The sequence below is a fragment of the Coloeus monedula genome (assembly GCF_965178545.1).
Source record: "Coloeus monedula genome assembly, chromosome: 9".
Taxonomy (NCBI): domain Eukaryota; kingdom Metazoa; phylum Chordata; class Aves; order Passeriformes; family Corvidae; genus Coloeus; species Coloeus monedula.
This window is the reverse complement of record NC_138789.1, coordinates 18,910,406-18,924,587: the sequence shown is the minus strand read 5'-3', so window position 1 is coordinate 18,924,587 and position 14,182 is coordinate 18,910,406. Positions and strand designations below refer to the sequence as shown.

Genomic DNA, 14,182 nt, shown 5'->3' with positions numbered 1-14,182 from the left:
ACTGATGCATCCAATCCTTTCAATGAAAATCAGCTTCTAATAAAATACATTAAAATGCCTGTATAATTTAATTCCATTAGAAATGCATAAGGGGTTATTTAGGATTTATACAGGTGTTTATAAGGATGCTTTCAGTGAGAAAGGGCAATTGGCTATATTCGGAATACACAAAGAACTTAATAGAGAATCTGCTCTTTTGCTGTATGTTGCTCTCACAGTAACCCGTACTTTTAACTATATACAGTAGGTACAAAACTATTGCATAGACAGATGATCTGTCCTTCCATTCTGTTTGGCTTTGAGACATTTTGCAGATTTAACCCAGTTGAAACAGGCCTCAGGAAGGTGTCCTGCTTACTATGGCAGAACTACTCCTTTGGTCCTAAAAGCTTGAGATTGTTCTTGCACTCCCCAGTCCCCTGGACAGACACCGTGAACTGAGGAAGGCCAGCATGGCTGTGGCATACCCATATTTCAGTGACTTTTAAATATTCATCCCCAAGATTGTTGCTAGCATTGTTGAAAGTTTAATGTGGTTTTGAAGAGCCCTGGACCAGCTCTATGGTTCTCACTACTTCATATTACAAGGTCTTCAAGATCCAGTCTCCTTTTAACGTGTCATGTTTCTCTTAATACATGCTACAATTTCTAAACACAAATTGCACAGGTATGCAGAGACATCAAAATGATTAAGTAAAAAAATAAATCATTACCATTAACAAAGGTAATGATCCTGATTCTGTGCTGTGGTGCGGGGTGTTGTACACTGGATTGTCAATGTGCTTTGGACCTAAAACAGTTGATCAACCCCCAAGTGGTCCTGCCTAGTAGATACGATTCTGAGGGTAAATGCAGTTGAGAGGATTTCATTTCAGTGCTGCAGCGAGGGAGGGGATTGCTAAAACCCCCAAACAAAGGGAGGGGGCAGTTATCAGGTCAAGTCTGAGCTGCTTTGACCGCGGCTGTCGCTCCCTCTGGTCACCGCAACCCCGCGCGGGCGCGGAGCGTGGGACGCGCACACGGCCCCGCTCCCCGCTGGCATCGGCCCTCGCTAATGCCCAGCTGCTTCTCCCTGACCTTGAGAGCTGGGAATTGCCCATGTTGCACATCCTGAAAGGTCAGAGCGGATCCTCAGCGTTCTGTATCCATACAGAGGAGAAACCCAAACCCTATTAGCAATCCCAGACCTGGTTTCCAAGAGCAGATTTTTGGGAGAATGCAACAACGCAACTAGACTGCGTTTTGTATCCGAGCACAGCAGTGAGTCAACTGAGTATCCCTTTTAAATCGCTTCCAAGTGCTGTTTACCGTGCCCTGACATGTTTTCCCTAATGCATCGCTGTGCCTCGGCGCGCCGTCCCTGCCGGGCAGAAGCCGGGCCATGTCAATGCGAGGCAGAGAAGGAAAGGAGCAGCGGAGCCGTGAAGGCTCTGAGGTGCCGGGACCCCCCGTCCTCCCGCCGTGCCTGCTCTCTCTCGCTACCCGCCCAGACGGTGAACGATTTTTGGGTGATGCCGGGAAAGGGGAGGCGGGGGACAGGCGCTGCGGTGCGGAGAGCCGGGACGGCGCGGCGAGCCCAGCCGGCCGGGCAGCTCCGCTCGGGCCCCCGCACCAGGCGGGCTGCGCGGCATCGCTGCGCGGTCGGGTACGGGCACGAAGGTGCGGCGGGGACGCCTCCGGCCGGCCGGCCTGCGCGCCTGCAGCCGCCGGGGAGGCGAAGGGAGGGGTGGCGGCAGGCCCCAGGCCCCAGGCCCGGCCAGCGCCGGGGCCCCAGGCGCCGGGCAGGGGCGCCCAGCGGCTCCGCGGCGGCGGGCGAGCGGCTCCGCGGCGGTGCGCACCCCTCGGCATCCGCGGCGGCGGCGCGGGCAGCGCCAGCGCGCAGCCGGTCTGCGCGGCCTCTGGTGCCGAGCGGCCGCTATTTAGCCTTCAGCCCCCCCCACCAAATGAATGAAGGGCGGGGGGGACTGAAAACGACAGGAAGGGAGAGATTTTTGTCCTTCGCCGGTGCCGCTCTACGTGATAATATGTTTATATGATTAGCTGAGCCCAGGGGTGGGAGCGCAAGGAGAAGGGGTGGAGATTGGAGGGGGAGGAGGCTGGAGGTGACTCCAGTTCAGAGCCGGCGGAGAGTCCGTGTCAGGACTTGGCGCTCCCCAGCCGCAGACGGAGCGGTGCACGAGCACGGAGAGGCTGCCATACATTCATTGGGATTTTTTTTTTTTTTTTTTTTTTTTTGGTGTGTGTATGTATTGCGTTTTTCCCATTACCGCGCGCGTTACTCGCTCAGCGCCCGGCGCCCGATCTCCAGTCGCTGGCGGGGCAGCAGCACAGGGAGGAAGAGGAGAAAATCCGAGGAGGGGCCGGCCCCGCACTCCGCCAGAGGCCAGAATGTCATCCCGGGAGATGTGAATCCGGTCGGTGCGAGAGACACGGAGGAGGGGGTCCATTGTAACATTCGAGTTGTTCCCCGCTACCCCAGCTGCTGGCATCGCCTCCTGATCGCTTCACAGAAGGGACTCCCGAGGCTGGGCGCACACGCTGCGCTGCGCCCGTCCTCCTCCCCATTTCGGCTTTTTTTTTTTTTTAATTGAATTTATTTCTTGTGTGCGTGCGTGCGGGAGCCTGGCTGCATCGCGCGTTTCCTGCGGAGCGGAGTGTGGGGAACTGCAGGAAAATGTTGACTTAGACCCAGAAGACCCTCCCGGCCGGCTGCGTGGAGAAGAAGACGCCCCTGCTCTGCGCTGCCCCAGCCCTCCGAGCCGCAGCGCCGGCTGCCGCCCGCACCCGCCGCATCCCACCGCCCGCCCGCCCGCTCCCGCGCCGCCGCCGGGGCCCCGGGACTAACTCCGCCGCGATCTCCCGCAACCCTGCGCTCGGCGGGCTGACCCGGACCGCGGGTCCCGCCGGGGACACAGACCCCGGCCCGCCTTCGGCTCCCAGACATAGGTAAGCGGAGCCCCGCGTTGCAGCCTCGCCGCGCGTTCCTGCCGGCGCCTGCTCCCTGACTTCTGGATGTTCCCTTGCCGAGCCGCCGGCAGGGATGCACTTACTTTAGGGTCTGCCTCGCCTGCCGCTGCCGCGGGGCCGCCGCCGGCGGGGCACTGTGCCCCTCGGTGAGCCCGCGGCTCTGGGCGCGGGCAGCGCGGAGGCTCCGCACGGCCGCGCTCCGCCCGCGCGGAACAGCCGCGCTCCGCCGCCGCCCCCCCGCGCCCTGCGGAGGGACCTGCGGCAGCCGCGGCGGGTCCCGCCGCCCCCGCCCGCCACCGCCGCCCGCCCCGCCGCGGGGGCTGCGCCCGGGGTCCGCCCGCCCAGCAGGCCCGGCGCTCCGCGGCGCGCCCCGCGCAGCGCGCAAAGTTGCATCCGTTCGCTAAATAATTACCTGTTGCGGGTTTATTTGTGTAACTCTGCCGAGCGCCCGGCTCCCAGCCCGTGCGAGGTGGGGGGTGGCTGTGGGAAGAGGAATAAATTACCCTTTGTCGGCTGTGGGGTGAGAACAACTTTTTTTTTCCCCCTTTTTTTTTTTTTTTTTCTTTTTATTTCTATTTATTTTCACATGTAGAAATCTGGGGCCATCTGGAGACAGAAAACAGTGTGTCATGAGGCACCGTTGCTGTGTCTGGCTCTAAAAATAACATCTTGTTGTTAGTCTGCGCCGGCCCTGCTGGGATTTGAGCGCGGTTTGTCAGAAAGTAAAGAGCTCTGCTGGTGCTCAGGTGTGTTTTCTTTGCCCAGAAATGCCCCTGTGCGCGACGGAAGGAATCCTGCGGAACAAATGTTCTGCTGTTTGGCTTCCTCAGACGCCCCGGCTCCCTCCTTTTGTTGCTTGCCACGAAAAGAGGTGCCATTTCGCATCATTCTGCAGAAATTGTTTGAATTAATGCAAGTGTGAATTCTTACCGTTTGAAGGAAGGTATTAGCATATCAAAGGTTTCTTAGCTCCGGCTCAATTGAGAAAACTTCAGCTTGTCTTCCATTTGCTTCCAAGAAGAGGCCCAAAGGGCAGAGGGAATTGTAAAGGGGCAAAATGGGGAGGTGGATTTGGGTTATGTTTCTGAACTTTTGCTGTTTTGCAATTATGCGAGTGAAAAACAAGGTCCCTCCGCTGCAGAGCCCTTGCGAGCGCTCGGACAATTACACTCTATTGATTAATGGTTTGTTCCGAGGAAAAAAAGTGACCTTTTATGACAGGCACGGTGGCGTGGTTTCTGATGCCTGCTCTCAGGGAGGGGGATATAGAAAGCCCTTTCTACCGCGCTCATGCTCTGGGTTTGGCCTACACGTTTCTGCGTGGAGGGCTGAATGGGGAAGACCTTCTAATTACTTCAGAAAACAAATGAAATCTTGTAATAAAAGACCTCTCGGTTCCAGGCCTTTGAAACAAATATGCTTCCCTCCTTAATGGGTGGATAAGCTGGAATAATAGATATTTTTATGGAGAGTTTTAAAAGAAGTTTTGATCACCACCGGCCATATGCTCCCATTTCCTTTTCATTCCAGGAAAAGTGAAAATGAGTAATTCTTGTAATCTCATTTAATCAGTGATACTGTGTTTACTAAGATAACCTAATTTGTGGTTAGTATTACCCTATCATAAATAATTTGAAACCAGCTATGGCAGGAGTGCTGTTTTGGTGGCTGTGTAGAACATTTATCGCATTGCAAGTTGTTTTATGAGATTACATGTTCATAGTTTTTTATTCTTTTGTTACTGTTTTCTTGAGTTTGAAAGGGGATGTGGCCTGGCCTACCCTTTTATTACCTTTGCAAATCAATATTCATAATCCAGCAACCCAAAAGCCAAGCAAAATCTAGTTATCCATCAATAAGTTGGGACCTTTTCCAGGGACCAGATGTTTCTTGGGAACTGTATTCTGGTTTATATCTCTGGCAAGAAAGAACTTCCTATGCTTTCCTTGCGTATTGCTTCTTTCCAAACCTTTTACTTGAATGATACAGATACTAAAACACATCTTTTGTGTTTTTAAAAAGTTGGTTAAAGTCCTTGATAGGCAGCATTTGGTCTGTTGTTTGGGGGGTTTTGTTTGTTTGTTTGTTTTATAATTTTCTTTTTTCTTCTGGTTTACCATTTGGGGGGTGTTGCTTTACTGCCATGAAAGTGATGTGCCTTTAGAGTAGGATATTCAATTTCAGGCTTCAGTTTCCTTTCATGTAATGAAGGAACTGAGTATATATGGTAGGTCATGGTGAAAAACACTGCAGTTGATCAAGTAATTTATATAGATTTCTGTTATTCCTAGGTGGACATGGCTATTTGGGCATTTTGTAAATAGATGCGTTTAGTGGTCCTAAAATGACATAATTACTTTCAGGTAATTTCCAGCAGTATATTTACCTAATGTCTTTAGCTGTCTGAAGTAGTACCTTTTGGTGGTGTAAAAGGAACATATTGATGTAATTGCCATTATCACACTTAAGTTGCTGTTAACTAGTCTGCTTTGAATGCAGAGTGCTATAAAGAAAGTGCATTATTCTTTCAGCTATTAGGGATAATTTAAAAATTGTCTTGGAAATGTTGCACTTCGGTTTATGTGACGGCAACCCCAAATTCGACGAACCTCTAAAGGTAAAAAAGTAGTAAAAAGAAGATTTTCAACATTCAGATGACAAAATTGGACTACTTAGAGAAAAATTAACGTGCTGCAGCAGCACTTCAGCTGCCATTTTCAATCACTGTGGGTTACTATGTGTTTGCAACAGTAAAAAAGCATAGACGTTCAGATAGCTTAGGGAGCTGGTAGTTGGGGGAATCAGGATGTTGAATCATGTGGGGTAGAACAAACCAATTACTTCAGGTTTTGACTTGAGACTTTCCAGTAAACATTTTTTTTCCTGGCTTTTGGCTCCCCTGCTCATTAATAGACCAACATCAAAGCAGGCAACCAAACTTCCAAATGTTATAAAAACTAATGTAAAGATACAGATCTCACATGTAGTCTTGCAAGTCTTAATTTAAAACAAGCAGTTGGAGTTTTTATTGCTGCAATTTTCACAATCAGCAGAGACATTAACACCAGGCTTCTGGGTGTTTCCCTTCTTAAAATGAGCAAGAGGAAAGCTTTAAAAAACCCAAAGTTTGCTTAGTTAGTTCTTATTTGATCACTTCAGAAGCTTTCTCAATGTTTTATTTATCTCTTACCACTTTTAATGCATAAAGTCAGGAAAGGGGGTTACTCAGGAATCCTAGTCTCTAGTAAGGAAGCACCTTATTAAAATTTAAATAAGCAGGGTAGTATAGTCCTAGGAGTTTGTAGTCTTTAAGGTTAATAGTATGTAATAATATGGTTGGTTTTATTCTAAAAATGCGACATATAGACATGACATTTTGATGAATAGAGATTTTTTAAATGAGAATAGTTGTGATGAAGAAAATTTACTACAGTTAGAAGTACAGCTTTTTTAAAAAGTCCATAATTTTCACTTAAGGGTTTTGGAGAGAGAAGTCTCTAGTTAGGCAAAATATTTATCGAAGTTTTATTCGAAATATGTTTCTAGGTAGTGTGTCATAAATTAATGTAAATCATAATAACCATACAGTAGAAAGAATTGTTTAACATCTAGAGAGCACAGAAACACAACCGTAAGTTTTTACTGAAATTTGAACTAAAACTTTATGTATTTGCAGGCCCTTTTTCATCCTGTGTCCAGGTAAAATGTTGCCATACCTGTAAGAAAATACTGTTACCTTGTAGTATGGCTCCTGCTGAGGATTGTGCCAAGCCTGAAGTTAATGACAAATAACCTAGCAGTAACACTTTATATCAAAAAACACTCTATGATTCCTCTGCATTTCCACTAAGGAATAGCTGTGGATAACTGATTATACAGGAACTGGAAGTAACAAATAGGGATTTTTACCTAGTCAGCTGCAAGGGAAGAAGTTAAACTATGTCTGGTGTGTAGTGGAAGTCATATCCATGCACAGGCAGACAGTCAGGTACGAACCAAGATACTTCAGAGCACAGGCTAGTGAAATTTACAGTCAGTCATGTTACTTGGAGGTGTCATGTTAAACAGACCCTTTCAAAGCATCTTTTAGAATTGATGTTTGTGATGTACAAAAGTGATTTGAAATTGCAAGAAATTGACCTTTTTAAGTATTTACGTGCAGCTTTTAAACTTAAAAGCTGTCTATTATTTTTAAAAACATCCTGAGTTTGAAACAAGTAAAAAATTTAAACCATCATGTTTGTAATTGGATGTCAAGAAAACTTGAAAAACAAAAACCTATTTTAAGGCCATTCTCAATACTCTTAACAATCATGTTTAATATTTAAATACTTTTCAAAGATAGCTGCATTTTGTTTCCAATGGTTTTTAAAGTAAAAGCAGCAGGTGGCTCTGGAATATTGGTAACTTGCAATTTAATTTGATTATATTTGATTATATAGAAAATACTTGTGGTCTTTATTTAGAAAATGTGATTCTTTTTAACATTCTTCATTTAAAAGGTGAAAGATGACAGGCTTAAAGCCGTCTTCAATAGATAATTTTCTAGGAGTTCAGGTTTCTTTCAGCCTGTAATATACAAGATGTGTTTCTACAGCATGGATTGGGAAGATTGTGCCGCTTAATATCAGCAATTTGGTTATAGAAATACACTTGCTTAGTGAGTGCTACAGTCTGACAGCATTCTCTAGATGCAAACTGATAGTTAACTAGAAATTGATTCCAAAAGGAGGAAGGAAAAAAGTCTTCCAATTCAAAATTGTAGTTTTTCCAGGTTACGGATTGTTACATTAAATGGAGTATTTTATGGGTTTTAAAAGAATATGTAATATGCATACATCATGAATACTTTCTTTCTGATTTTCATGACGTACTCTAATGATTGAACCAACTCTTGCTTGCCATTTACCCAAATTATTTAGAAATACATGATAGTAAAAAGCATTGCAGCCTGACTGAAGCAAGCACAATGCTCAACACCTGCAGGTAGAGTGCAGTCTCTAGCAAAATGCTGTTGATTGTTACTCTGGCACAAAACAAGCTTAAATACAGTTTGTTTAATTACAACAAAAATCCTTTTTTATGAGTAAGATACTCCGTGTTTGGGGAATGCTTTGTGTGTTGTCTGCTAGGTAAAATCCCATCACACTTGTATACGTTTGTTCAATTATCAGAGCAGCTAAGAGGAGGAAAAAAATCAATTTACCCTGAAAAGCACCAGAAATAAGATTACCTTGGCTAGTAGGAACTTGCCAGCACTGTCTAAATTGCTTAATATTATCAAATGTTGCCATTTTTCATGTTCTGTAAGAAGGATATTGACTATTCTACATGTCCAGGTCTGCTATTTGTCTATTTCTTTATAAGGTATAAGCATGTCTTATTTTTATTCCTACAATAGCAGTTACAATAAATCGGAGGATCTAACAATATCTTTATAAAACAGATGGAATAATACCATTCACTGGAGAAATAGTATTTACTTGAGATAAGTGATAACAACTAGTTTTTTCACTTGTTGTTCTCGTAACAGACAAATGTAAATACCTTAGCAGACATTTCAGAGTGAAAGGCGAGAGATAAAATGTAATTACTTTTCAGGGTGGCTCTGACAATGCCCGTGTTCTTGTCTGTAATACAAAAAAAAAAATCTTTGCTCATCACCTCAGAATATGAAGGCCATTGTTACTTCTCAATATAAAAATATCTTCTGATTTTTAATGTTGACCTCAGTATTCATCTTTAGCTCTTCTGTGTAAGCTGGAATCCATATAACCATAAATTCTAGTTCCTGTTATCCAACCGAGCATTTAATAGAGCACCTAATGGACTCTGCTCCTGTATTTTTCTTGAATGCATAGCATCTTGCTTCATTCAGTCACCAAAACTAACTTTGCTACAAGGACAGGCAACACGACAAGTTAGAATCAATGGACCATTTGTAGGTCACAAAGTCAGTTTACTGGAATTTCAGAGGAAACTGGTTGAAAAGAGAGGACAAATGTCACTTTGAATAGAGATGTTTAAATCAAGACTTCTGCCTGAGGGTAAAATTTAGGTCTGTTGTAGCCTAGATGTAATGTCTCCCTCTACAGAGCACAGCATTAATCATGGCTTGACAAGTGATCATGGGCTGAGAAAAATAGGGCCTGTCTTGGTTGTGTGGTTATTTTTTTTTCTAATCTTAATCTCTTAGGAGCACATTATAAACGCTAACATTTACACAAAAAGATTTAAGTATCAATGTCTGTGTTTCAGTAGTGAGAGTAGCTAGCTTCAGAGAAAATCTAGTTAGAGCTAATAAGAAGCTACTTGTGTTTCTTACTTAGATGCAGTATTAGTAATATTTTCCTTTTAATGTAATGCAGGGTTTTTTCGTCATAAGAGATTTATTTTATGCCATTTCCTCATACAAATATGGTAGTGTCTCGGTCTGCCTGTTTTGTCCCTTGGTGTACTAAATAACTCTGAAATCTTTTTTCTTTACCCTTGCTCTACAATGTGTTTATCACCCAAGAAAGATACTTCCTTTTGCAAAACAGGCAATATAGGGACAAGAGGGAGCAGTTTTTCTAAAATGTAATACAGATGAGGGTGGTTTTTTTGCTATGTTTATATGTTAATGATGTGTTACTTGATTGCAGTGGGCTACAAAAGCTGGAATGAAATAGCATGAATGAAGAGTGCTATTTAAAATCCCAAATTCTGATACTATATAAATTTTGTTTCATACTTAAATAAGGGATGTCTTGATTCATAGATAGATGTGGGAGTGTTCATACCTTTTATGGTAAAGAAGGGAATTTTCCCATTTCTTGGGCTTCTTTGCTGCTTCCTGTGGTGGGGACAGTGTGGGACTAGCCAGACACTGAGTGTTCACCACTGCTAGAGAGGTGACTCTTCTTCAGGGACAGTTACATTTGTGTGTGCAACTGTTGGAAAAATAGATAATATCGGCAAAGTAGCAGCAAAACGATTTATCACCAGAGAATTATGCTTTAAAAATAAGAGTACTTCTCTTTATCCAGTTGCCTGTGGATGTGATAAAATCCCCAGTCTCTCGTTTAAGTTGGGCTGCTGCTTTCCTTTGTGCCCTCTGTTGGTATTTTCCCATCAGTCGACACCTCACACCGATTACTGCTCTGAATCCAGATGACAGAATAATAACGCCGATTACTGTTAAAAGTTGTTTCTGGCAGCTGGGGAGGGGATGACCGACCTTGTTCCTGACTATCAGACTTGCTTTGCTGTTGATGGGCTCGGGTGTGCGTAGAGAGAGAGCCTTACTGTGAAATCAGTGCTGCAGTGCTGGAGAGCAATCACATGCCAGAAGGAGACTTTAATTCACTTTTCTGTATATTCTCTTATAGTATCACATTTGTAATTTTTTACAGCATAGCAGTCTACGCCGGGGTGAGCAGTGTTCAGAAACAATTCCCTCGCAGTAGGCAGTATTGCTTCTAAATAAAGCGACATTTTAAGAAAATATTTCTGAGAACAAGTTCTGCTGTTGACTCTGCATTTCTCTGGCAAATTCCCGATGCCTGTGTTGATGGTAGGCAGAATTTCTTTCATCTGATCCAGGCATCCTTTCATTAGACTATTACACTATTTTTTCAACTTTCTCTGTGTGAAGTGACCAATTTGGAAAAACCTGCTTTCCCAGAATGAATAATGTTTGCATCTTCAAATGAGTGTTCTATGGAAGACCAATTCATAACTATTTTGTTAGCAGTGTCTCCGGCAGCTTTTATTTACTTCAGTCTAGTAAGTATTTCTTAAACGCAGACTGTCAATTGGTGAGGCTGATTCTTGTGTAAATCAGTATAAAGTGCTGAAAGGAGAGAAAGTGCCTCAGCAGTGGTGTGTTCCTGGCTGAGCTTCTGTGCCAGGAAAATGGGTTGAGGCTGGGAGTTGTTTTGAAGAGAGAGGGGAGGTGCAGGCTGACATAATTTGAAATTGAGAAGAAATCCTTTTGCCCTTCAGGCAGTAATCTTACCCATGCTTGAACAGAGCATCATCTCTCCAAAAAGTTGTTGACTTTTTTTTTTCCCCTGCTTGCTTTATTTTCTCATTCTTTCCCTCATTTTAGCAGGTGTATAAGAGTATCTCATAGTAACTGGTTGCTGATCCAACTGTTAAAGATTTTCCATCCACAAAGAAAAGCTCTATTTGCAGCAGTCTCATCATCTTGAAGTGAACATCCAAAATTTGTCTTACATTTATCCTATGTAAGGGCTATAGCCATACTGGAATATCAGGAGTATTTCCCCCCATCCCCCTTCTTTAAAAAAAACAAACAAACAAAAAAAACCCCCAACCCTGATATTGAAACCATGAAGGGTTGTATTTTGGAGTTTATTTTCCCAGTGAAAATTAAAGTTGACATAGGGCATATGTGACTTTATGCCCAATGCATATGCATTTATTTTATGAGTGTTCCTTATGAATCTAAGGGCACTACTTGCAAAAAGAGAGATTTTGCTCTGTAAGAGAAACAAAACCACAGGCATACGTTCATTCTCTCCGTGTGAGAAGAGAAATTAATGTTGGCTGATGGCTTCCCAGTTTTTTGAGTGTGTGATAAAGGTTAGATAGGATGAAGGCTTAATTACAATGCACTTAATATTTATAGCTTCATTCATTGAAGCTTTGTCCCATTTGCATTGAAGGGATTTTTATCTAAAAAGCTCATGCTATTACGGCCAACAAACTTGAGACATTTTAAGGTAAGGGTAATGTCTTTTGGAAGAAAAACAATTTACTTCCAGTTGGATGAAAACTACATTGTTACTTCATGATTTGATTTAAATTGATAGGGACTCTTTTTTAAAATTTAATTTTCAAGATAACTTACCATTCGGTTCAATTGCATTTTAAACTTAGGTGGAGTGCTGTGTAATTGTATCCAAAAGTGGCATTAGGTTGTTCCTCCCAGCAGTAAATAGAATGAAGTAAATAGAATGAAGGGATGCTGCTGTTGGTTTTCAGTTAGAGAAATGCATCTCTAGCATAGGATGAATTTGTTTTACTGTTTGGGGTGGTCTTTCATTTTTGTTTAGTTCTGGAAAAGCAGAACAATTTTTTTATTTTCATTCTCTTTTTTTTTTCTTCTCTTTTTTCTCTTTTTTTTTTTTTTTTTTTCACTGAAAGCATTTAGGTAACTTTGGGAAAAGAGATTTGTGTGGCTTGATTTAGGAAAGACTAAAGCTGAATGTTTAACTTTTCTGAGGAGACAAAAAGACACAGACACAGAGCCAGGAAAAAAAAAAGAGAATGTTTTCTGAGTTACCTCCTTATGCTGGATAGCATTGGAGAAGGATTTCTGGGGGAGTTTCTTTAAAATGATGACTGATTATTTGGTTTCCTATGCCGGCTGTTCCCCACATTTTTCACATATTTTTGCTCATTCTTATTATTACCTGCAGAGGGAGCTTGTATATGAGATAATCAGAGTAATCAAGGCATTCAGGGCTGAATTGTTTCCAGTAAGTACAATTTCATTTCACAGTGCCTTCTCTGTTATGCAGAGCAGAAAGGCTCTGCAAGACAGCTTTTAAAAAGGCTGTCCATCAGTAACAGCAAATCACAGCGGGCAAAGATTTTAAAACATCAGTAAGCACAAGCTAACTTAAAAGATACTTCATATTTCAAAGAAGTGCCTTTTTACCAAAAGTTTAAAAAGGAGCTGAGGAAAACAATTCTTGCTGGTCGAGGTGCAAGAGGACAGTTTTGGTATTCTGTATGACAGGAAGCAGATTTTTACTGCAAAAACTGTCTTCTCAGATTCTAAAAATGTCATATCAGCATGAGAGAGACAGCAGAATACTTTCAGGTCTTCGACACATCTCGTGCAGAGTAGTGTGGTAGCCAAAAAGCAATAGGTAAGTATTTTCTATTTATGCAAGCAGTGTTATGAATCATAGTCAAGGTGTCTGCTGATGCAAGGCTAATGCTTAATTTTGCTTTTTCTCTATTTAAAATATAAAGAGGTGAATGAGTTTCATCCAAATATAATTGATGAATTGATAGAGTCGGGGACTAAAGCAGGCAAACAGTTGTAAGGATTTCTGTGTCAAGCTTTAATAAATACTGACAACAAAGAGCAAAGAATGTCTTAACCTAAGTTTGTTTGTAAATTGTAACTTAAAAACTAGCTTGAAGAATCAGAAATTTGTATTTTAGGTAGTAACTTTTCCTTAATTTAGCATAATGAAAGAAATCATCTGGTGTATTTCAGGCTTTATAATTTGTATTGTAATTATCTGGATGATGAAAGTGTGTGATCCTTCAAAAAGTGAAGACTTCAGAGAAGAAAATAATTAATATATAATATAGTTTCACTTGCTGAGCAAGAAGCATAATAGATAGTACTTGGATGAATTCTGTACTATTTATCTCTGGAAAAATGGCAGCAATCATTTTGCTTTAAAATATTTCAGTAAATTTAAAGATGATGTGCTATGATATTGTTAGGAAATAAAGCAGTATGTATGCACATTCCATAAAACAGAAACAGCTTTCTCTAATATGCTCTCTTGTGATAAATCTGTGGCATAAATCAGTCCAAGAGTTGATTTTTTTTTTTCTTATTTGTTAGTTTAAACTAACAGAACTTTAAACTTAGTATACGTTCAGCCTAACGTGGTCTTGGGTTTAGTTTGGATTCTCTTTTTAAACACCAGGAAAGATTTACCATATCTAAAAGAGTAGTAACTCTGTGTCAATTTATTATTTATACTGGCTAATCCTTGCTAATGTGAAAAGTCAGCTTGTTATTGTAACACCAAATGGCCCTCTAAGTAGGGAAACAGTTAAGTAGATCTCCTGTAATAGGTTGTTGTCTAATAAAGAGATTTATGGTATTGGCAAGGGCTATTGTATAGGTATTACCCTCTCACAGCATGATCATGTATTATCTTAACAACTCAGTGCCACATTTATGTTGAGCATTTTCATAACAGGGTAAGAATATTAGCCACAGCAATTACACCCCAATAGGATTATAATGGTAAGATTTACAGAAAATCTGTAAATTATGTCTTTCATAGAGATTTTGGTAGGTGCTAGGAGTTGAAAAGTTGTACCATCCTTTTTGCATGGGAAAATACGATGTATTAGTCATGATGAAGAAAGAGAGGTTTGTTAATTTAATCTTGTTGAGGAATTGTGGAGAGGCCCTGGACATAATCTTTCTTTACACAGTCTGTCTTTT

At 42.2% G+C, this 14,182-nt stretch overlaps 1 protein-coding gene across 2 annotated transcripts in view; it reads left to right on the top strand.

Moving 5' to 3' along the window:
* The first annotated feature begins 2,403 nt into the window (after nt 1-2,403).
* The window catches only part of ADGRL2 (adhesion G protein-coupled receptor L2), a 155,862-nt gene continuing 144,083 nt past the window's right edge, over nt 2,404-14,182 (top strand). For both annotated transcript variants that reach the window (XM_082286729.1, XM_082286730.1), the window contains exon 1: nt 2,404-2,946. The gene's annotated coding sequence lies outside the window, so the exon portion shown is untranslated. The remainder of the gene's footprint in view (nt 2,947-14,182) is intronic.